General features: G+C 38.7%; 1 pseudogene; it reads right to left on the reverse strand.

Moving 5' to 3' along the window:
* Window positions 1-3,862: 3,862 nt before the first annotated feature.
* On the reverse strand, window positions 3,863-25,781 carry LOC131895024 (zinc finger protein 431-like; annotated as a pseudogene).
* Between the last annotated feature and the right edge of the window lie 378 nt (window positions 25,782-26,159).

Below are 26,159 nucleotides of genomic sequence, written 5' to 3' on the forward strand. Positions count from 1 at the left end.
TCATGTCTGATACTTGTTTCCATGCCACTATCACAGGGTTCATATATTGCTCTAGAACCAAATGCCAAATTAAACCCTTTCTTAATTTCACTTAGACATGATGTTTTATCAAAGCAAGAGAAAAGGCAATAATACACATCTATGAACTTTTATACTTGGATTCATTACCACATGTGATTGAAGAGAAGTACGAAATCTAAGTGGGTTACTTTATCATTAAATTCATAAGGCTTTTGTCCATAAAAGTTTCCAGGTGTAAACAAATTAAAGGACATCATAATTTTTGACCAGATTATTGACATGTGTCAATTTTTTTCTCCAGAATAAATAACCTTTGTAGACAAATTTCCAAATGTCTTATTAATAAAAACAAACCCAGAGCCAGGTATTGGGATGAATGCTGAAAGATCATAGAAACAGAACAAGCGCCATCCAACCTCACCTTGCCAACTTCTCAGCTAATCTTATTTCCTCAAACTGGAAGCCTCTGAGTTCTTACCTGATTGGATCTCAGCTGAACTGTTACTCAAAAGCCTAAAAGTTTAAATAGACTCTAGTTCCTGGTCTGCATGCCTTATATACTTTTCTGCTTCCTGAGATTGAAGGCATGTGTCTTTCCCAAGCAAGACATGAGATCTCAAGTGCTGGGAATAAAGTTGTATGCCACTACTGTCTGGCCTCTATGTCTAATGTAGTGGCTGTTCTGTTCTCTGACCCACATAAGTTTTATTAATGTACACAGATGAAATATCACCACATTCCCTCTTTTTTGTCTAATATAAAAAAGTTATAACTAATATGACCAACTATACAATAAGTACAATAAGGATATACAATATACACAGGCAAGAATTACATTAATAATCTCTAGTCTATAAAATTAGACAAATTCAAACAAATAACTCCATTATATACATTAACGAGGTCCACTCTATTAACATTTGATAAATTTGGACAAAAATTTTCATTACTTATCCTATTTCAATTATGAAGTTCCTTTTTAAAAGTACATTCAATAACATACCCTTTTATCTTATCATATTCATATTCTCTTTTTTCTTTGCTGACTAGATTAAAAGATATACCTTTTATCTTATCATTTCTATATCTTTCTTTTTTCAGAGAAGATCAACAATCTACCCTTTTCTATATCCTCTCTTTTTCTTTTCCTTTTTTAAAAAACAAGAACCCTTTACCTAATCTATGTTTAACTTCTTTTACCATTAACAGATTAATAACTTGTAACCAACCATCATAAACATGACAATATCTATAACTCTTTAAACTACAAAAAAACACCCACCCCACCTCTTGGGCATGTGAGTGTTCTGTTCTTAAAATTACTTCCTGCTGTCTAGAGATGAAGATATCTTTATGGATTTCTGAATAGAAAAATTTGGGATTAATTGCCAAGTCCTGTATCTTTTGCCCAGTCTCTGCATGATGGGAAAGTGCAGGGCTTATCTCAAATACTTGTTCCAGTAGTTTGTAAACCTGAACCATCTCAGCTAGCCATCTCAAAATTGTCCTGAGCAGTTTATAGTGCCCTGGCCAGCGGAGTGTTAACAGGGGCGACCCACCTGTGGGAGGGAATGAGAGGGATGGGAGACACGAGAGAAGACAGCAAGACAGTGTGTTCTGATCAAGCTGCAAATTTTATTCTCCTCAGCAAGGCTTATATAGCATGGGAGGGGGAGGGAAGGAGGGAAGGGGTACATGACGTGCCATACGTGCAGGTGAAGGGGACGTGCAGGTGAAGGGCTACGTGCAAGTCGTGAGGCTGCTAGGTGGTAAGGTCACTGGTCAGGGCCCATTGTTCTGTTGCTATGCTACCTGACCTGCCTGACCTGTTCTTTATCTTTGGGGGCATCTGGTTTGGGGCAGGGGCTTGTTCTCTGGCCTAACTAGTACTTTTCCATGGTCCATGTTTGGTCTCTGACATTATAGTCCAAAACAGATCTTTCGATGGTGTTAATCAGCTTAATAGCTTCATCATAACCCATGTAGAATCACCATTGTGGGATCCTGTCTTCCTTTGGAGGATTTCAAAGTTGCTGTTAGGCATGGTCATGGTTCCTTGAAGAATTTTTTTTGCCTCCTCTGTGATTTAGAGCAATCACAGTCTGATAAATGTCTGTCTCTTGGAAAAATGAATTTTCTTCCATAGAAAAGAATATCCTCAAGGCAATTTCTCCCCATGACTAGCTTCATTAAATTTCTCCAAAATGAACTTTGCCAATGCTTTCTTATAACACAATGGTCCTGGCAATTGTTCTCTGAACAAGCAGCAGTAAACACTTTGTCTCCAGTAGCAGTGTCACCATCACTGCCAACATGATGAGAAGCAGCTGGAAACTTGGAGCAGCAGCCACCACCTCCATGGTCCCGTAAGCACCATTTGTAGCCTGGCCCAGCAGCAGCTTCTCTCAGGAAGCCTCCTGAGCTGGCCTCAAACTTGGGATCTTCCTGCTTCCACATCCTTCAGCAAATTCTACCAGCATGCACCACCACAACCAGCTGAATGCAGCTCAGGCCTGAGCTGGGGCCTGCAAGGCCACAGGCAAGTAGCTTTTATGTGAATTCATACCCAATTAGTTGATCACCAGATGTAGACAAATTTCTAAAGGTCTTCTTAATAAAAACAAACATAGAGCCAGGTATGGGGTGAACACTGAAAGATCAGAGACACAGAACAAGACATATCTAGTCTCAAACCTTATGTTGCCTAAAGATCATACCAATTCATATATATTCATATTCTTTTTGGTATGAGATTTCCTGATTCTCAAAGTCTACTGTTATATTCAAAGGTTCTAAAAGACCAATTACACCCTAGAAATTTTATAGTTATAAGGTTACTCTGTGTTGTGACTAGACTTTACCACAGTGATTACATTCATAGTACTTCTTTCCCTTGTGTGTTCTTTACCACATTGTTTACATTCACAGAGTTTTTCTCCAGTATGTTTTCTTTTATGCATTTGAAGACTTCTGTGACATGGAAAGGCTTTACCACATTGATTACATTCATAGGATTTCTCTACAGTATGTACTTTTTCATGCCTTTGAAGATGGTTGTGTTGTGCACAGGTTTTACCACAGATTATATTCATAGGGTTTCTCTCCAGTATGTATTCTTTTATGTATTTGAAGATGACTGTGATAGGCAAAGGTTTGATAACAATGACTACACTCACAGTGTTTCTTTTCAGTATGCATTACTTTATGCACATAAATATTACTTTGACAGGCAAAGGCTTTATCACAGATTACATTCATAGGATCTTTCTAGAGTATGCATTCTTTTATGTACATGAAGATTCCTATGACATGCAAAGGCTTTACCACACTGATTAGTCATAGGGATTCTCTCAAGTATGTGTTCTTTTATGCCTTTGAAGATGACTATGATATACAAATGTTTTGCCACACTAATTACATTCATAGGGTTTCTGTCCAGTATGTGTTCTTTCATTCCTTTGAAGATCATTGTGACATTAAAAGGCTTTACCACATTGATTACACTTATAGGGATCCTCTCCAGTATGTGTTCTTTTATGTACTTTATGATAACTATGATCAGCAAAGAATTTACCACATTCATTACATTCATAGGGATTCTCTCCAGTATGTGTTCTTTTATGTACTTTAAGAAAACTGTGATCAGCAAAGGCTTTACTACATTCATTACATTCATATGGTTTCTCTCCAGTTTGTGTTCTTTTATGTACTAGAAGATTACTGTGTTCAGGAAAGGCTTTACCACATTCGGTACAATGATAGATTTTCCTCTCCAGCATGTTTTCTTTTATGTACTTGAAGACTACTGAGGTAAGAAAAGGCTTTACCACATTCAGTACATTCATAGGGTCTTTTTTCCAGTATGTGTTCTTTTATGACTTTGAAAATGATTGTGTTGTGCAAAGGCTTTACCACATTGATTACATTCATAGAGTTTCTCTCCAGTATGTGTTCTTTTATGCCTTTGAAGTTGACTGTGTTGTGTAAAGGCTTTACCACACTGATTACATTCATAGGGTTTCTCTCCAGTATGTGTTCTTTTATGATCTTGAAGATGACTGTGTTGTACAAAGGCTTTACCACACTGATTACATTCATAGGGTTTTTCTTCAGTATGTGTTCTTTCATGCCTTTGAAGATTACTGTGGTCTGTAAAGGCTTTACCACACTGATTACATTCATAGGGTTTCTCCCCAGTATGTGCTCTTTTATGCACTTGAAGAGTATTGTGATGAGTAAAGGCTTTACCACACTGATTGCATTCATAGGGTTTCTCTACAGTATGTGTTCTTTTATGCCTTTGAAGACCAGTTTGACACGCAAAGGCTTTACCACACTGATTACATTCATAGGGTTTCTCCCCAGTATGTGTTCTTTTATGCCTTTGAAGACTACTTTGACATGCAAAGGCTTTACCACATTGATTACATTCATAGGGTTTCTCTCCAGTATGTGTTCTTTTATGTAGTTGAAGACTACAGAGATAAGGAAATGCTTTACCACAGTGATTACACTCATAGGGTTTCTTTCCAGTATGCCTTCTTTTATGTACTTGAAGACTACTGAGATAAGAAATTGCTTTACCACACTGATTACATTCATAGGGTTTCTCTCCAGTATGCCTTCTTTTATGTAACTGAAGAGCACTGTGGTAAACAAAGGTTTTACCACATTCATTACATTCATGGGATTTCTCTCCAGTATGTGTTCGTTCACAGCTTTGAAGATGACTGTGATGTGCAAAAGCTTTACCACAGATTACATTCATAGGGTTTCTCTCCAGTATGTGTTCTTTTATGCATTTCAAGATCACTATAATTTGCAATGGCTTTACCACATTGATTACATTCATAGGGTTTCTCTTCAGTATGTATTCTTTTATGTACTTGAAGATGACTGTGATAAGTAAAGGCTTTTTCACATTGATTACATTCATAGGATTTCTCTCCAATATGTGTTCTTTTATGAATTTGAAGATTATTGTGATGAGCATAGGCTTTACCATATTGATTACTTTCATAGGGTTTCTCTACAGTATGTGTTCTTTTATGCCTTTGAAGTTGATAATTGTATGCAAAGTCTTTACCACATTGAATATGTACAGAAGGTTGCTCTACAGTTTGGCTTCTTTCATGCCTACAAGGATAATTGGCACATGTAAAATATTTACATCTGTAAGAATTAATTTTACAATTTGTTCCAACTGTAAAGAGGAATCAGATCTTAAGGTTTTTATCACTATGTTTACACTCATATGGTATTTACACAGTCCTAGATCTCAGGACGTTTCTATAGTGTCAGTCTTTTGGTGTATTAACAATGAAGCTAGAAAAAAACAATTTCTTGTATACTTGAATCAATTTTAACAATTATATTCAATGTGGAACTGCTACTTATCTTGTAACTGCTCTGAGAGAGAGGTATTTTATGTGTTTCCATATCCCTATGCTCATATGACTTGTATCCAGAGTGACATATGATATAAATAGTAAAGGAAGAATAACAAATAAAAGATTTCCACATTGAATTCAGTTTGACTTTCTGTCATCATAGACTTGTGGTATAGGGATTAAGGTTTCTCCATGACAATTCCCATTGACTCTTAACTCTAACTGCCACTCTAACTAAACAGCACAGTCACAACAAATATAAGAGCAATACCAGCTTTAGTATGGACTCTTTGCTTACTTGAATGTTTTGGAAGTATCCTTATCACTTCTTCACTGTGTATAATTGTAATATAAGTAGGATGAAATAAATGGATTGGCAGTTCTATAGCATCTCTCTTGTGGTGCTATAATTCAAATGGTCACATCTCTTGAGGCATTGTTCCCTTGTCTTCCCTCTTAAAGAATGCCTTCCAAATGCAATTCACCTCCCTAAAATTGAGGTTTATGGTTTTGTGGGAATTTAATGATCATCAATGCACTTTAACTGGTTCTTAGTTACAGTGATGCTTTTGTTTAAAACTTCCAGGACACATTACAATTTCTTGAGAGGCACATTTATATCAGATTGCACATAAAAATTACCTTTCATGTCTTCTAGAACTTTCACAATGTTCTTCAATATCATGGTACTCCCAACTGTATCCTAAAATAGAGTACCAGAAAGGGTATAACATATTGTTGAAAACTGTAAAATTTAAGTCACTATCTGTAGATGTAACCAACCTTCTTATTAAATAAGAAACACAAAACCAATGCAAAGAAGAAAGCCAAGAGGTCAGAGCTAAGAGCTAAAACCTTACCCTTCCTCTTGCAGTGGTCCTACCTCTCCAAACTCACTACCCCTGTGTTAATGTCTTTATATAGTGTTCCTGTTCTGCCTTCTCATTGGTTGTAAACCCAACCACATGACTGCCTCATCACGGCCTGTCTGTATAGGCCTCCAGGTTTTCCTTGCTTGGTATTGAGATTAAAGGCATGTGTGTCCAATAATGGCTGTATCCCTGAACACACAGAGACTTACCCAGCTCTGCATACCAAGTGCTGGGATTACAAGAGTACGCCACCACTTTCCTATGGCTTGATAATAGCTCTGACCCCCGGGCAACTTTATTTATTAACATACAAATAACATTTTAATACAAATAAAATATCACCATAACTATCTTCAGTGAACATTAGAATCATGATACAGTTACTCACCTCATTCTTCTTTTTCAGTTAAATTAGAGACGAACATCAATAACTAAGGAACACTTGTCCCTTTATTTGAAAACATGAAGGAAATTTCCATCTTACCTATAATAGTGAGGTTCCTGTAGGTCTCCAGCATCACATCTTTGTAGACATTCTTCTGGGAAGGATCCAGCAAAGACCACTCTTCCGAAGTGAAGCCAACATGCACATCATCATAGGTCACTGCATTCTAAAATATCCCATACATGTGCAAAAAACAAAGTATGACACTGACAACATTGTAAATATATACCTCTTTGATGGTATATTTATATAATTTTGGTACTCCCCACACTTATTTCATGACATAGACATGATAATGTAATCACAATGTCACTTTAGAAGAAAACTGATTAGGAGCGTCACCTCTGTCATTTCTGTACCCTTTGAATAGGCTATTATCATGCAAGAGAAATGCATACTAACAAACATAGTGAAACAGGAAACAAATCAACAGTACAGAAAACACATGAGAGAAGTTGTATGAACTAGCTAAAACAGAAAAATAAATGGACAAGTTGGGTGTATTGGCTCACACCTTTAACCTCAGGACTCAGTATGCAAAGGCAGGTGCCTCTGAGTTGAATGCCAGGCCAGTCTATGCAATCTGGTCCAGGAGAACATATTAAGACCCTGCCTCCCATGTTAAAAATCAAACAAACAAAAAAGATAGAAAGAACTCAGAGGTTTTTATTGAAGTTCCTACAGAGAGTTATGTATTCACTCCAGTTCTGTATTCTTCTTCCAGAAACCTGAAGTGGTACAATTCAAATTGTAACATCAATAAGATTTTACTAAAAGGTACTGCATATTGTAATAGTTACAAATGAACAGATGAAAACATTAGCTATGTGAATGTTGATCGTCAATAATCAACACAGGGAAGAAGAGATGACAAAGTAGTAAAGAGCTTTTGCTGATCTTGCACATAGGTGGGCTCAATTGCCAGTACTTCCATGGGCGTCAGAACTATCCATTATCCCAAGTTCAGGGTTTCTGAGACCATCTTTTAATTACTGTGAGGACCAGATACATGTGGTGCATATCTGTGCATATCAAAAATTATTCATATTCATTTAAAAATTCAAAAATACAAAACAGGCAGAAAGCAGGTCATGCACCTGCAATCCAATAACTCATAAGGCTCAGGTAGTATTAATGTCATGAATAAATGCCATCCTGAGAAAGAGAATGATACCTTCTGCCAAAATTTAAAGTTCACAATATGGGTGAAGTTCAATACAACAGGCTATGCTTGACATGTACAAAAATGTACATCCCAGGCTAATCCAATAGTATTAAAACAAAAATGCCAGGAATACTGGGCCACCCTTGCGATTCAGAATCAGGGGGATCTCTGCATTAGAAGTCAGCATGGTGTACAGAGTTCCTTTCAGGACAGCCAGGGCTACACAGACAAACCTTGTCTTAAAAAAAAAACCAAAAAACATTAACAGAGCCAGCTACCAAACTGCATTAGCACTGAATACAAATTATTTCTATAGTATCTTATTTAATTTAGAGATAAAGCCTATAATGGTAGTGAAAGCATGACAATACAAGGAAGCTGGTTGATTTGTTTCAATCACAACACAGTAGACACAAACAATAGGAAGTTTGCTGAGACTATAGAGATGAATACCACATGTCCAGTGAGGAATTTCATCCAGAAAACCTCCCCTTAGTAAAGATTTCCCACACAATAGAAAGTCACCAAGAAGAGACACATGTCCAAATACATCATAGTATCTGGGAGATTTTTCATTCAATCAACTATATTCTAACCCAAGTCATTATAGGCTCAGGATCATCCATGTAGAAAATGCATTTAGTCACTTCAATAATACTCATAGTCTACAAGAGCTCCTACACTGGTCAAATGTCCAAAGTCCCTTCTGACACTCAAGACAATCTCGTGACAGTCACATCTTGTAAAATCAAAAAACCAAGTTCCATCTTTCTAGCATACAATGGCACAGAGTACCATTCACATTCTAAAACATAGAAATGGAGACACAATTAGGGAAGATTGAACTCAATCTTCCCTAAGGCAAGACTGAAGCATAGCAGGACAAACATCAAATCATGTAGCACTGTCTGAGGTGCATGGTGCTTCACTTTCAAAGGACTTAGATGTCCCTGTCCCTGCAAATTCTCACATATCTCTTTGTTAACTTCAACTCCCTATATGCAATGAAGTCTCCATAGAAGATGTCTCATAGCTTAGGTATCTCACCAAAGGAAACCCAGAATGTTGTGGAATATTATTTCAAGGTGTATTATATTTGTTTATGCTGTGGAGCATTTGTTTTAATGATGCAAAGTTTTGTTGTATTCTCTTATGTTGCATTTATTTAACTCTGTGAAGCTATGATACTTATATAGCCTGTCTAAAGCACTTCATTAGTCTAATAAAGAGCTGAATGGCCAATAGCTTAGCAGGAAAGGATAGGCAGGGCCAGCAGGCTGAGAGAATAAATAAGGAGGAGAAATCTGGGTGGGAAAAAGGAAGAAGGAGAAAGAAAAGTAAAGGACACCAGGGGCCAGCCACCCCACTAGGCAGCAAGCCACAAAATAACAAATAAAGAGAGATCTAAAATAGAGGAAGAAAAAAGCCTACAGACAAAAGTTAGATGAGATCATTTAAGTTAAGAAAACTGTCTATAAAAGGGCCGAGCTAAACCTGATCATTTAGAAGAAAGAATAAGATTCCATGTGTGTGATTTTTTGAGAACTTGGTGGCAGGCCCCATAAAGAGTAAAGAATTTTTAAAAAGAAATAACCAACATCACAGCTTCATGCAATGAACTCTTACAGTCTCCTTACTGAGTTTCTACTTCTGCCAAACATAAATGCCTGCAACAATGCTGAACTATAAACACAGACTATGAAATCATGACCTTAAATTTTAATTCTTTCTTGTTTGCAGGACCAGCACACTATGGGGGATCTGGCAAAGTTTGATTTCTTAATTGGGATGGACACTAACATGCTTGGGCCACGGGTGCATCAGGTTTTATATGGAGATGCGGTGATAATATGTTCCCCAATATATTGTGCATCCTAATAAACTTGTCTCGGGTCAGAGAAGAAAACAGCCACTAGACAGACATAGAGACCAGAAAATGGTGGCACTCACACCTTTAATCCTAGCATTCCAGAGGCAAAAAGTCCATCTGGATCTCTCTGAGTTCAAGGCCACACTTTAAACAGCTAGGAATGGTGACTCACAGCTTTAATACCAAGAAGTGAGCCTTTAATACCAGGAAATGATGGCAGAAAGCAGAAAGGTATTTAAGGCATGAGGACCAGGAACTAGAGTTGGTTAAGCATTTAGGCTTTTGAGCAGCACAGTTCAGCAGAGACCCATCTGGATGAGGACTGAGAGGCTTCCAGTCTGAGGAAACAGGATCAGCTGAGGAATTGGCAAGGTGAGGTAGCTATGGCTTGTTCTGCTTCTCTGATCTTCTAGTATTCACCCCAATACCTGGCTTCAGATTTGTTTTTACTAATAAGAACTTTTAAGATTCATGCTATGTGGAGATGCTTCCTGGGACTAGGAATCACTTTGCTTATTCCTTCATAAATTGAAGGTTTAACAGGATGGAGTCTTACCCTTAGGGCACTTTGCTAGGCTTCCATTCTATAGCAAAAATCCCTATAATGGCAATAAACTCTTTGAAATGTCCTGCCTGTTTCAGCACTTGACTGCCATTTGAAGCTACCTTTTCATTTACATTTATTTCTGCCCCATATGTTTTCTTTTCATTATATACCTGAATGAGTCATCAGTAATAAATATTCAAAAGATTCACATTCCATGCAAGGAATTAGCAATTACATTTTAATTCTGCCTTGCTAAATTTCCAGGGCATAGGCAGAATAAGAAAAATTTTGGAGCCAAAATATATAAATGACCTTTAGCTTATTTTTTTAATGGAGTCTATCTACTTATAACTGAAATTCTATGACCTGAATCTCCATTTTCTGCCATTAATCTTAACATTCCCATTGTCCTGGTCCTAAAAGACCAGCCAATTGAGTACTGTGTACAACTTTCTATGGTTTTGCCACCTAAAGTCTTGATATCATCCACATTATTTCAAAAGGCAATATTCCTGTGATCTGCCTAGCAACAAAATCACTTTTGTTGTTCCCTTTTTTGTTCTAATGTTCCTTTATCCTGCTAAGATTAAATCCTCTAACCAAAAGCATCTCAGGCAATGAATGTGTTTATCTGGCTGATTGTGTCAGTTCACACTCCCATCATTTTGGGGCCTCAGGATAGAAACTCAAGCTAACAATTAAAGGTAAAACTCATGGGCAAAGATTGTTTCCCAGTTTTCGCTCTTGCCTAGTCACTGTCTCATGCTCACATAGCTCCCTTTTCTAGCCCAGGACACTTTGCTTAGGGATATTGCCATCCTACATGGTGGTGTCTTCCCATATCAGTCAACAATCAACACAATCTCTCACAGACATAACAATTTCTGGCTAGAACAAATAAAGCCACTGTTAACATAGTTGAGCAAGTGTCTTTGTGGTAGAAGGGAGGAGCACTTTTTAAGTATATGCCCAAGAGTGGTATAGCTGGGTGTTGAGGTAGATTGCTTCCCAATTTTCTCAGGATTGCATTTTGATTTCCACAGTGGCTATACAGGTTTGCACTTGGAACAGCAATGAATCCCCTTGTTCCAGGTGCTTGCCAGCATTAACTGTCACTTGTGTTAATGATCTTAACCATTCTAACAGGTGTAAGGTGAAATCTCAAAGTAGTTTTGATAAGTATTTCCTTGATGGCTATAGATGCTGAACATTTCTTCAAGTGTTTCTCAGCCACTTTACATTCCTCTACTGAGAATTCTGTTTAGAGGTTCACCCTATGATAATTGGATTGCTTGGTTTGTTATTGTCTAATTTTTTGACTTCTTTATTATTCTGAGTAAGGAAACCCAGAATCACATAGACAAACATGGTATATACTCACTTACAAGTGGGTATTAGTAATTAAGTAAAGTACAGTCACAGTAAATTACAGTAGAATTCATAGATGCAAACAGGCTAAGTAAGAAGAACAGCTCTTGGAAAAATGCATGGGTCTTCCTGAGAAGAGGAAATAGAATAGATTTAGTGGGTGCACTGGAGGCAGGTGGGGATGGTAACAAGAGGGATCAGGTGAGTAAGGAAGGGATGGGGGGAAAGACAGGGAGAGTTGACTGGAATAGGGGAGCTTTCAGCAGGGGATATGGAAACAGTACACTTCAAACTTCCTAGAACCTATAAAGGTGACCTCAGTGAGGATTCCTTGTAATAAAGAATACAGAGGCTGAACCAACCATCTTCTGTAACCACATAAGGCTCCCAGTGGTGGGACTTGAACAACAAGCAAGACACAAAACTTTAGAACCACACTTGTTGTGCCTGCAAGATATGGGGTACAAGGTGGATCAGAGTTCTTTAGTATCCAACCAATGATTGCTCTGACTTTAAACCCTATCTTTGAGAAGCTACAGGTCTTCTTGGATAATGAGAAGCTTGCACATAACCCCTTTCTTGCTCATAAAAGGCTACTTAGATATATTACATGAGAGATGTCAGGATGTCTCTGTTTTCAGTCATGTTTTATCTATGAATGCAACTTTTTTATGACTTTTAGTGCCTGAAAGAGTTTGTTTGAATATGTAAATTGTAAAAAGACATGATAGGACAGATAAATAAGAGAGAACAACATGAGAGAGAAAAGCATCATGAGAACAACATGAAAGACTAAAGAAAAGAAACCATCAAGAGGGGATGTGAGTGTTCTTATTTTCCCTAATAACCCTCAGACAGAAAAGTCATAGCTTCACAATGCTGTTTGTTTCCCTTTGAGTATTGAGTGCTGTTATAAAGGCTGGACCTATGGGGCAGTTTCAGGAAACTGTAGCTGGGATGTATTTTATGAGAGAAGAATAATTTTTTTTAAAAATAAGAGAGTCGGGCGGTGGTAGCACATGCCTTTAATCCCAGTACTTGGGAGGCAGAGCCAGGCGGATCTCTGTGAGTTTGAGGCCAGCCTGGGCTACCAAGTGAGTCCCAGGAAAGACACAAAGCTACACAGAGAAACCCTGTCTCGAAAAACCAAAAAAAAAAAAAAGGAAGAAGAAGAAGAAGAAGAAGAAGAAGAAGAAGAAGAAGAAGAAGAAGAAGAAGAAGGAATGTGATGTGGGCACAGTGAGGGAAGGTTGGACTAAAACTAAGACTACTAAAACTCAGCAGGAAAAAAGCAAATCCTGTATGTCTATCTCTGACAGATGGGGCTTCATTCTCAAAGGGCTTAGATATCTATATCCCTGAAAATTTTCAAACATGTCTCTCTTTTGCTACTTTCACTCCCTGTATGCAGCTCCCCAAGGCAGATACCTCATAGCTTGGGTATTGCAACATCCTATCATTTAAAAATACAACACTTGTTTCATCTTCATAGCTTCATGCATGAACTCTCTCATTCTCTTCACTGGGTTTCTGAATCTGCCAAACATATTTGGGTACAACATTGATGAACTGAAACAACAGAGGAAGAATCTATGACCTATAAATATTGTATCTTTCTGGTTTCCAGAACCAGATCAACATGGGTTAACTCCCCAAAGTTGGCTTCTATGTTGTGATGGATGCTACAATGCTGGGATAACAGTTACAACAGGTTCTGTATGAAGTTGCTTTTGGGGGTTAGAAATCATGTTGCCTATTCTTTCCATAAATAGAAAACTTAGATGGATGGAGTCTTACCCTTACAGTACCTTTTTAACCTTCAAATGCTGAGAAGGGCCTTTTCTTTAATAATGCTATATTACTAAGAGGGATATATGGATCACCTTGGGAACATAAAACAGAGGAGAGCTACATGAATAAACTGAGAATGGGGGAAATAGAGGGGATGGAATGGTGGATAAGAACATGAGAAAATGGATGGTTGAGCTAGTGTAAGGCCAAAGTGGGAAAGCAATAAAAGAGATATCTTGATAAAGGGAGACATTATGGGATAAGTGAGAATCCTCTTGCTAGAGATATTCCCAGGAGCCCAAAAGGATGACCCCAGATTAGAGTACTAACAATAGTGGAGAAGGTACCTGAACTGGCCTACCCTAGTAAGCGGATTGGTGAATACCCTAACTGTCATCATAGAACCTTCATCCAGTATCTGATGGAAGTACATGGAGAGATCCACAACCAAGTACCAGGCAAAGCCCCAGAAGTCCAGTTGAAGAGAGAGAAGAGGGATTCTATGATTTAGGGCCATCAAGATCATGATGGAGAAATCTACAAAGACAACCGAAGAAAACTAGTGGGAACTCATAAACTTTAGACCAACAGCTGTGGAGCCTACATGGCACTGGATTAGGCCCACTGCATAAGTGTGACAGTTGGGTAGCTTTATCTGTTTAAGGGGCTGCAGTCAGTGGGATCATGAACTATCCCTGGTGCATGAAGTGCATTTTTGGAGCTTACTATCTATGGAGGGACAGCTTGCACAGACTTGATAAAAGGGAGAGTGGCCTGGAACTGCCTCAACTGAATATACCAAGCTGTAGTGACTCCTCATGAGAGGCCTTACTTTTTTGGAGGGAATGAAGGGTCAGTTGGGGAAAAGGCAAGACGTGGCAGGAGGAGGGATGAGAGGGGCATCTGAGGTTGGTATGTAAAATTTACAAAAAAAAATTACTAAATAAAGAAAAAAACACAAAGCAAAAAGTAACAAAATTAAATCAAATAATTGCTGGCACCTAAAGTCAGTGCAAATATACTGTGTTGTGTGATTGCTTTTCAAACATACAAGAACTAACTCAGGTTTACTACTGAACCTCTTAGGTCAACTTCATGAGTGGGGAGATAGAATTTAGCACTTAAAATAAATTTGTCTAAAACAGTAGTGGTTACGATTACCCAAATACACTATATCCACCGGTCGATGCAGCTGCTAACACCCGTTTGAAACTTACCAAGTACTAAACATTAGCTAGATGCCTTTGCCACAGGACAAAGTTGGCAATTGAAAATGCATAAAAATTTTAATACCATCCATTAGTATAGGCAGGTGACAGGGAAGTCCTTATACTTTAAAATACACAGAATATGTGCACTAGCAAATGATCACTCTAGTGTGGAGATTTCCCATGGTGCCATGTTGAGAGTTCCTCCTTTTGTGAAACTCTCTAGAGCTGCAAATTATAAATATCTACATTACATCATTTTTATTTAAAATTCCATTTTCTAGGATTCATCTCCTAACTGCTATGATTCAGAGTAACTCAGATGGTGTTGAGTAAGCTGGAATAAGCTCTTCTTGCAATCCTGACAAGCAGCCAATCTTGATTACCATTACTCCACACTTGTTGAGTATTTAAATCCCACATGTCGTCCACCCTCAATTCTGTGAAAGGTACAATGGATGTGAACAAATGCCCTCAGTCTCTGCAGACTCTGTTATATAGTTCTCATTGGCTAAACCACTTTCATTTCTAAGTCTACAAGAAGCAGTAAACCTAGCTCTTCTGACCTAACACTAACGTTTTATGATTTGTAGGAGTAAATGGCATATAACCACAGCACTTGGAAACTGGGAGTAAAGCTGACATGAGTCAGTGGCCTCCTAAGGCTAGATTAAAAAAAAAATGACAAAACAATTTCATTCAGGGTAGTGAGGGTTGGCCTAAGAAGTTCAAATCCTTTGCAGCAAGAAAATTACATTTAAGGTACCATTTTTGTTCCACCTTTCTTCTCTGTTGCTGTGATTAAATTCTCTAACCAAACACAACTCAGGTAATGAACAGGAGTTTCTGGTTGATACCCATAGGTCACATTCACTCCTTGTGGGAGCTTAGGATAGAAACTCAAGCTAATACCTAAAGGGAAAGCACAGAGAAACAGTGTTTCCTGGCTTTCTCTCTTGCTTTGTCACTGTCCCCTGCTCAGCTCACTCTCTTATCCAGCCCAGGCCCACATGCTTAGAGATACTGACAACTCAGTGGAAGAGACTTCAGACATCAATCATAATCAACTCAATCTCTCTCAGAAACAGTCTGATCTAGGCACATCCTCAATTGATGTTCCCTCAGATGGCTCTAGGCTATGTCATGCTGATGGCTGAGGCTAATTAGGAAAAAGAGATAATAATATACAAGAAGGTTTTAAAGATCCACAGCCAATGTATGAATCATGTCAGTCACTTAAGCAGCAAAAACACAAACCATGAATACAGCAACAACTGAAAAACACAGATATGCCTGGAAATGGGAAAAGGCAAGTATCTCATATTAAGAAGAGAAAACTAAAACTATATCTCCTCAGAAACTTCCCAAACCAACAAAACTCAAGGAACTCATAACATATGAAGTGGACTAAATATAAAATTGGTGAAGCTCCAGAAAATAAACAATATAATTGGATTATAATTAATAAAATCAATAACATAGATGGCACCACTGACAAAACAAGACACAAAGACAGACCTACAAATATATAGTATGGTCCCTTAAACAAGGACGACAAGATTCTAATCAAAATTAAACCACAAGAACTCACTGGCCAGCATTCACCCTCTGCACTCCAGTTCTGTCCTTTGCCAATAATAGAAAATGAATAGGGCTTTAAGAGCTGTTCCACCAAAGTTGGAGCAATTTGCTTGAAGCTTTCTGATGTTTTAACTTTGTAGAAAATAGTTCTGATTATTAAAAGGATCTTATTCTCTTATAATAAAAAAAGGATAATTGTTATAATCAGTTGGACAATATTTTGTTTCCTATGATTGGTGGTAAGCCTGCACCAGATTGAGGAAACAAAATCTTTTCCAAGCCAAATGCAAGATTGTCAAAGATTCAGTGTATACCTACAGCAACTTGTTTTATCCTTCTTGCCTTATAAGTCACAAGTACTTCTGAAAACAAGTTGTCACTATTTCTTGTCCATGTTTGTGCATGAGAGATAATGTCTTCCAAATGTATATAGGTGACATACAAAATAAGAAAGTATCAGATCTCCTGGATCTGGAATAGTAGTTATGAGCCTCCCAACTTGAGCGTAGGTATCTGAACTCAGGTCATCCCCCAAGAAGAATACGTGCTGAGCTACCTGCCAAGACACATAAGACTTTTTATCCAATACCCAGAAGTCTTTCACAGATTTACAACAAGAACAACAAACCCTAAATAAATAAAGAAGCAACTAAATGATCCTTGGGAACATGATGAATCAAAATTAAGATGTTACCTATGGTAAATCTGCAGCATAAAATGAACACAATCCAATAACAATGCCCAATAATTTATAGCAGGAAAGCTGATTACAAAGCTATATTCACAATGGAAAACTCAGAATGATCAATGAAGTTATGAAAAATAGTACACACACTGATATATGACTTCTATACTTACTACAACACTACAACAATCAATAATGGGTTACAATATGTACAATAATAAACAGGATAGAGAGAAAAAGCCAAGAAGAAAGGAAGGAAATATAGTCAACTGTTAATCAAAAGTCCAAAGAAAACTTTTCAAACAAAAGTGTGATCTTGGCCAATGTTACCCAGCTACCCATGATTCTATGTGTATAGAAATTAAATAAGCACAGACTTTAGAACTACAACAAAAAATTAACTCAAAGTAACCTTTGAACAGTTGTTTCTGACCCTCAAGCTACTGATATTTCTTACAAAGACAGAAGCCCAATGCTCTAGAACTCTCACTGAAGAAGGAGGTGATCTCTTGCTGCCTCCTTGTGGTTTCAGGTAAACCCAGCCCCACTGATGCTCAATTCCAAAAAAAAAAACCCTATAAGAATAATTTGAAATCTGCTTTCTGTCACATGAATTATGACACAAGATGTGGATTCTACCCTATCTACCTGGCCAACACCATGCACACTGGAGAAACTTCTGCAGCTCAGAAACTCCCTTTATCCCTTCAAACTAAACTTTACTAAATTCACTATTGCAGCTGGTGGTAGCAGAAAGTTAGAAGCATTCTAATCACTTATTGCTGAAAGACAATTCAAATCACCATCTTTCTATCATTTTCTAAACTATTGGAAATATTTATAAGACAAACCTGAAAGTAGAATGCAATATTCAGAACTTCTAGAAACCAGACCTTCAGTTTTCCAATCTGTCTTCCAACTGCACACCAAAAGCAGTGTCCATGTGTGCACACTGGGCAGTGTTATTACAAGCATCATATCCTCCCTGTCAGGACTGTAGTCCCCCCTACCCATAAAATTCATTCACTTTGAGGCTTTAAGTACAAGGACCACTGCCCAGGTCATCACATGTACCAACAGAACCACAGTCTGGCTCATAGTCCATCCAAATACCATCAGAAATAAAAGCTCAACACAACTTCTATGAATATCCTATACTCACCATGACATAGCTTGTGGTGGTCTTCCTTACAACTCATTACAGGAAAAGAAGAGGATAATCCAGGAAAGAATCTGCAAGCTACCTTCCACTCTTACTACTGATTGCAAAGCATTCTTAGAGGTCCTCACTGTCTAGGGCCACCCAGCTGGACTTCAGAATATTAGCAGCTGACTTACTGGGTGATCAGAGATGAAATGACTCAGAGAGCACAGTCCTTCCAGATCTGCCCTTCTAGTCCAGCAGACAGGGACCTAGTCTAGAGAGTTTCTATCTTTTGTAGACATTCTTCTACTCTCCTAGAATATATCCTGTTCCTCACCTAAAGCACAGGTTTTTTTGTGTGCACAATCCATTATACACTCAATGTGCAGTGCAACCACCCCATTGCCTCATAGCTGAGAAATCATGTAGCCAAACAAAGGTCACATTCACATAGTAACTGTTGTTATTGCATAACTGTTTTTTAAAAACAAGGCAAAAACATGCCATGAATTAGAAAACAATGAGTGGTCATGGTATGGCTTGGAGGCCGGAAAGAGAATGAGGATATGATGCAGTTATGATCTCTAAATTATTTTTGAAAAGTTGAAACAGATTTTTTGGCCATGTGCTCCACAGCCTAGGTATTTGTGTTAGAGCACATGAAAGATTTCTCAAGCCTTTTATCTCTGGGTGTACATATAAAACCTGAGAAAAAATAGTCCCATTAGGCATGGCCACAACATTTTACCCACATCTATTTTGACTGAACTATTATAACTATACCAATTTGGTTTAATGATAAGGTGAGTCCTTTATCCAGATTCTTGATTGCCCTTGTCTGTGGATCCCAAGAAATGGTCAATCAGGACTTTTATGGAACATCTAAAATTGATTACCTAATTCCACACTGCTAATCTCAAGTACTGTTGAAGTAGGAAATCTGTCAATCCCCATACTGCCTCTCCCTTTCTGCACTGTGACTCCACCAGCTTCAAAGTTGGTCAATGAACTCAATTCTTACACAGGTCCTCTTCATTTATAAGTCTCCACTAAAAGCCAGAGAGATTGGAGTTCACTTATTAACTGGTATATTATTCCTTCTCACTGAAGTCAAGGCCCAGAATGGAAGGAGTTGCAGGACTTTTTTCTGAGCACTGGGCAGCAGATGCAGGATTAGGTATTCAACGCAATTCTCACTTACATAGAATGAGGTAAACATAAACTAAAAGAAATAATGCTCTACACAGAAATCAATAGTCAACATCACTTGAGCAAAAAGGAATGAAACTTTTGATTACCTAGAGACATTGGAGAACAGAAACAAATAGAGATAAGAGCAGTAATGCACTAAAAAAAGTATTAACAATGATACCAATAAGTAATTTTTAAATTGATAAAAATAATGTATTTTTAAGATAAAAAATTTTTGCTATATTGATTTTGAAAAACAATAGGCCCTTCCCAGTAGAGGGGATGTCATTAATATGCAATAGATTGATGTTGCCCATATGCATATGTTGGCTGCTGAGATCTATAACTTGACACAAAGAGTTACAGTCAATGGCCTGTTTCTCAAACCTCTGAGCTGACATAACTATGTTCAGCAGGACTGAACATATCTGAATAGGAGACTTGCCTAATTGCAAATTCAATATTCAGTGGGTCAAGATAACCTTCCCAAACTCTACACCCATACAATCTGGTCTGTGATCATTCATGTGACATGAATTAAAACGTTCTTGGAAATTACAAAATAACTCCTGCTACCACAGTCATGTCCTTTTTCATTATGGTGACCCCAGTAGCTGATTGCCTACCCTGCTTCTCCCAGCAGTGTACACAATTCCTTCTATTTGGTCTGAAATCAAAAGCACTGCTCTGTTGGGGACCGATTCCGGACAGCGGTGTCCTTACTTTATCAAACCTTACAAAGGCAGGAAGTTCGTGGCCTAACCTCGGGCTGTACAACTTCCTGGAGTACCTGCTAATCAGCCAGCTGCAGGGGCCTGGGACCAAAGTGACCTCACCCTCCCTTAGGAATTTTCCATTCTTCTCTCGTGCTTCCCCTGTTCCCCCTCCCTGCCTGAAGCCCTGTTTATAAGCCTCAACACCCAGTCAATAACGCAACTCAGACTGACTCTGTCTTCCTTTACGCGCCTGGTCTCCTTTCTCTCTTGCCCCCATTGATCTTTCAGGAGGTGCCTCCTCGGGTCTCATCAAATAACCTGGCCTGCGGGGCCGGGCACTGCTCTGCATATGAAACCTTTCCCTGTGACTGCACTGAATAGTCAACTACATGACTCAAATGGATGATTATAAACTCTGAAGTGGTACAGTCATTTAACTTAGAAATTTGAAGGTATAGTATAGACGCCAGCTAGTTCTTGCCTGGAGAGCAACAGAATAGAAGCAGGGTCACCAGAGTCAGTGTAAGAGAGCCTGTCTCAGAAACATTTTTCTAACAGGATGGAAATGCAGCTGTCCTAGAATTCTTTCCCAGGAAATCACACTTTGGATATTAATAAAGAAAAATACCTTTAATAATAGTATCTCTGGCAAATGCTCAAAGACAAGACAGTCCTGACACATTTTGTATTCAACATATGTTGTCATCCTTGTATCTTTTAGCTTCATGCTCCAGGTTGTACTTTGAACAATTTAAATAGAGACAGGCAATTTGCAAGTCTAGCCATTTGGGCAAATGGGTGAGTTAGACAGCAAAAACATTCCCAAAATTGTTTCTTCAATATACCAGATACCTGAGACAGCAGGTCATTCTTTAGTGACATTGTGCTGGGGTGAACCTGACAGGGAATGAGATAGATGGGAAAAGTGGAAGGTAGAAAAGATAAGGGCTAGGTTGAGGAGGTATTGAATGAGCTATGTTGCATGTCATGTAAGCTTCTTAGAAGAATATCATCTTGTATACATACAACTTCTAGGGGGAGAATGTAAGGGAATGGATGACTTCTATGAAGTCAGCAGAAACTATCATACAATGGGATAGACTCAGGAAGAGGCTAATCAAAGAATGCCATGAAAGGGAACACAGGGAATCTCAAGAACATTGCTGAGTAAGCCCACAAATGCTCTTGGGACTGATAACCATAGTTCCCTGTGGGATCTGAAGCAACCCCACCATAAAAGCCCTGGTTCACCCTACCATATTCCTGATTTTAGGGATGAAGTTCTGTTTTATTGTCAATAAATCAGGCACTTAGGGAAAGCTCCCAAGGCCTAGGCCCCATGTTGTAACTAGCTCTCCCAAGAATATTCCTCCTCCTTGAGTGAGGGCCTAAATGAAAGCCCTGCTTGATCAGGCCAGTCCTTAACACAACAGTGTTTTTCTTTTCAAATAATTGTCACCTGGTGTCATATTGCCTATCTGGCAGAACTATGCTTTTCTCTAGAAGAAAAGTGGAACTTCATGGCACACCAAGCCTTAAAGTTGTTTGTGACACTATAATGCCTCAATAAGCAGCTTCCTATAATCTCATTCTTTGATAAAGGTTTGGGCATAGTGACTGGTTATGTATCAGCGGTAGCCCCTTTGTGATGTTTTGGAGCCAAATGTCTGGATAATCCTGATGAACAAATGTGTATCCTACCGTCCTGCTCTCTAACAGGCCTACCTAGTATATATTTATCTTCGGGGTGTTTTAGAGGGAGTCTTCCCTCCAATAAATTCTATTTTGTGAGACTTACTGTCTCCTGAGCATTAGTAAATCCTTTAAATCACCAAGTCTACTCATGTACATCACACCTTAGTAGTGGAGTGCTACCCAATGCATGAGATGCCTTTTATAACCTCCACAAAATTAACTATCAATGGCCTTATGTGTAAAAATTAAATGCAAAATACTGAACCTCTATATGGTACTAGAAGGTACTCTTCAAGTTTGGAAACCTGCTTTCCTTGAGTGCACAAAAAGCATGTTGAAGTTCATAGATTTTTATTTATTTGTTTATTTGGTTTTAGGTTTTTGTTTTTGTTGTTGTTGTTGTTGTTGTTTGAGACAGGATTTCTCTGTGCAGTTTTGGTGCCTGTCCTGGATCTCACTCTGTAGACCAGGCTGGCCTCCCAAGTGCTGGGATTAAAGGCATGCACCACCACTGCCTGGCTTCAAAGATGTTTTTAAGCACAATTCCCTACTTTCAATTCTGTGAGCAGATTCAGTCCATAGAGCAAAGTTATTCAGAGGCCTGCCCCTGGGTCCAGGGAGTTTCAAGGGAGTATCACATGGGACCTCATAGGACCCAGATTCTGCAGGCAGGTTCCCACCCAGATCCAGAGAGGACCCACCACACTGGATCCTACACCTCACTATCTGCTCCACCTCACTGGAGACCACAGCCCATCACTCACCATGTTAGGGTTTCCCAGCTCTGCCATGATCTCTGTTCAGCTCCCTGAAGCAGCACTCACAGCACAGCATACAAAATCAATAGTTGAAAGCCAAGTTTGAAGGGGGTTGCAACAGGAAGGGCCCTGTACTCCTTATGACTGGCAGGTCACCTGGAGGACCTGATTGGCTAGTGAGACTTGAGTGACAAGAGCACCTCCCATAGAGTTACAATGTGTTAAAATCACAGCACAATGGTTCCTGTTCCTCCCTTCCACCCCAGACAAAGACTTTTTCTAGATTGGCAGAAATATGCATATCAATAGCACTTGCCCCTGGCTGCAAAAGCAGACCCTGCTCTCTTCCTACTCTCCATAGGCCCTTCCCCTTCTTCCTCCAGGACACAATGTGGCTAGATAGCTTATACAACCACTGTATTATGTAGGGTGGAGTGATTCTGTGTCACAGAGGTAGAAGGGTGCCCAGAATATTAACAACTAAAGAGATATTTAAAGATACACAAGGAGAGTGTTTGTTGTGTGACTTAACACTGACATCAGGTGAACTGAAGGTGTTTTTTATCCAGTTGTCACAGGGACTTCAGACAACCGGCAAAGAAAAGCAGGAACTAGATCACAAACAAGATAATAGGCCTTTCTCCCATCAGAGAGCTGGATGATGGCTCCATTGCTTAAGGTGTTTTATTCCTGAAATTCAGAGCATACTGTTGGCAAATTAAATAATAAAAGAGTAGTCTTCATGGAAAGTTGAATACTTAGAGAATAATGGAGCTAGGAAGAATGCATTTATGAGCACCACTGTTAGCCAGCACATCTTCCTCTTTAAGCATGGAAAAACAAAAACAATTGTATTATTCAAGGTTCTCTACATGATCAGGACTGGTAGAATGAATCTCTCCATGTATGTAGAAAGTGGATTTCATAGAATATCTTACAAGCATGCAGGATGGGAAGGAGGTCATTTTAACTACCCCTGCCTGCTGTCTGTCTCAAGTCTGACATCATTGTAGAGAATTTCATTTTTAAGCTTTATTTTATTTTACATATATGGGTTTTGCCTTCAGGAGTCTTTGCAGAGTACTTGCAGAGGCCAGAAGAGAGTTACAGGAGATAGTTAGGTAAAATGGAACCTGTGTGCTGCTTTTAACTGTTAAGCTTTCTACCTAGGCCACTTCTTTATTTAAAATTTATTTTCATACATTTTAATTAATATGAATACATGTCCCCCTTCCTTGTCCTCTCTCTATCCCTCTCCAAAGTCCTCCTTTTTAATTTCTTCCTTGTAAAGCATGTCAGAATATATATGCACAAATAATATGAATAAAACCTGCTGAGTCGGTTTCTGTTGATTGTGTTTATAGGGATTCAAGGATAAACACATCTTATTGGATATGCAAATAGGGAGCTCATCCCTGCCTGAGGCTTATTCTCCTACCTGCAGGAGAATTCCACTATTTAATGAGCAACAAGAATCTTATCCCCCAGTGATCTAGGTGCCTTGGACAGGAAACATTATCAAGAATATAAAACATTATCAAGAATAGCAAACTTGAGGTGGTAAACACTTCAGCTAACAATTGCTTGTGCCATGGCCCTGAATTTCTGGAGCTGCAGAGAAGACAATGGACATTGTCCTGAGTCAATCACAGTCTCCCTTGGTTCTGTGGTCCTCTTCCCATACCCCAATAACCATTCTTATTTTACATGATTTTGAAATCCAGAAATTCCTACCTCCACATTCTAAGTACCATGATTACAGGCCTGTGCTACCATGCCTGGGTTAGGTGGCTTCAACTGTATTTAGTGAGGAATTAGAATGACAGATGAGTAACCAAAGCAGTTACACTTAACTATATTGAAAAACTACTTATGTCTGTGAGCCTGAGTTTCACTATCTGCAAAATAAGGAAAGAACTCTTCCTAGGTCATTGATGAGTTATAACAGACTCAATAATAAAGAAAAATAAAATTTCTCACATTTGGAACACAGAGGACATTAAGGCAGGAAGGCTACATTTCATAGGAACCTTCTTCTATTCCTGGAGATAGGGCCAGAACCTGTGCCCTGACTACTCTAACTGGGCAAGCTCAACCATTTATCCTCAGTAAGCCAATTAAATGACCCATGTTATCCAGTGAGTGACATGCCCATTTATATTGCAGGCACTCTGAAGGCAAGGAGAACAGATCTCTCTGGTTTCCTAGGACAGCATAGTCTATAGTGGGAGTTCCAACCCAGCCAGGGAGTCATAGTGATACTATCCTTCACAAAAAAGAAAAGGAAAAAAGCAAATAATTAATGAAAATTTAAAACATGATATTTATTCAGATTGATTAATTTGGAACAATAAAGTAAATATAAGAAAACTAATTCATCCTTGGTGCCCTAAGAGGTTTAGACAGAAGGTAAAAGATTTGCAAAACTAAGTAATTTAATGAAGCCATGTAATTAATTTTCCTATTTTTAAAACTGTCCTGCATTCTCATCTGGAGGATTCAAGTCTTTTCCCACAATGAGATGCCCAGTGAAATTAGAATTGTATGGGGTCTGCACTTTCACTAGTTGTTAGCCAAAGGGAGAGATATAAGTGTCTCTTTATAATATCCTTATTCCTACCAGGAATGTAGGTTACAGGGATTGATAGGGTGGGGACTGAGGAGCTTTAAGGCCCAAGTGAGGGCCACAAAGTTGGGGACCGAAGGAAATTGTCACTGACAGCTACATGTGATTGTCAGAAACAGGAGAGAGTGGAAGACCTGGGATGTACTGATTTACCACAACTGAGTAGATACAGAGAGCACAATAGAAGCCAGCTGGTCCTCAGGTACACCCCAAGCATTCCTCTCTTGTCATTTGATTCTGGGCTTTCATAATGGAAGCTCCCTTCCTAACACTTCCTCCATACTCTACAGCCCTTTGTAAATACCTGATTGCCCTACCTTCCAGTGACTTCTGTTTAAGTGTCAGGATCTCCTGACAAGCCAGATGCCATCTGGACTCATCACCATTCAGGGCTCCTAACTGAAAGGTTTACAAGCATCAAGAAAGCACAATACCATCCCATTCAGACAAGTCAGTTTCAATGCCTGTGATTTCCTCTCCTCTCCTTAGAGGAGGTATAAACTCCAGCATGGGTACATCTGACAATTGTCCTTGTGGGCTCACATTGCTCCTCGTTTTTGGCATTGGAGACAATCTCAAGTCTTGTGGCTTTGGTCCAGCAATCAAACACTTTTTAAGATTTGTATTGTCAATTGCACTTCTGATCATTTTTTGTATTCTTCCCTCATTTTCTGGAGATGTGGACTTGGAAACTTCTTTAAGAACCATGTCTAAGTTAGTTTTAGAAGCCATCAACCTTGTATTTCTTGTGGTTGTTCAAAGCACAGGTAAAGATGAAATCAGGCTCATCCATTCACATGTAATGACGTATTTATTCATGGGGCTGAATAGATGGATCAATACCTAGAGTACTGACTACGTATTCACAGGGCCTGACTTTGATCCCCAGCACCTAGAAGACAGCTCACAACAATCTCTAACCACAGGCACTGGGGATCAGACCCTCTCTTATGAACTCCATTGGTACCTGGCAACCTCTTGATATTCACACTGGCAAAACTTATACATCTAAATTAAACTTTATTCCCTTTGAAAATAGCATATACATGAAGAAGTCTTTCCTAAAATATGGAATATATATCTGTC

The sequence above is a fragment of the Peromyscus eremicus genome, chromosome 18 (genome assembly GCF_949786415.1).
Source record: "Peromyscus eremicus chromosome 18, PerEre_H2_v1, whole genome shotgun sequence".
NCBI classification, from domain to species: domain Eukaryota; kingdom Metazoa; phylum Chordata; class Mammalia; order Rodentia; family Cricetidae; genus Peromyscus; species Peromyscus eremicus.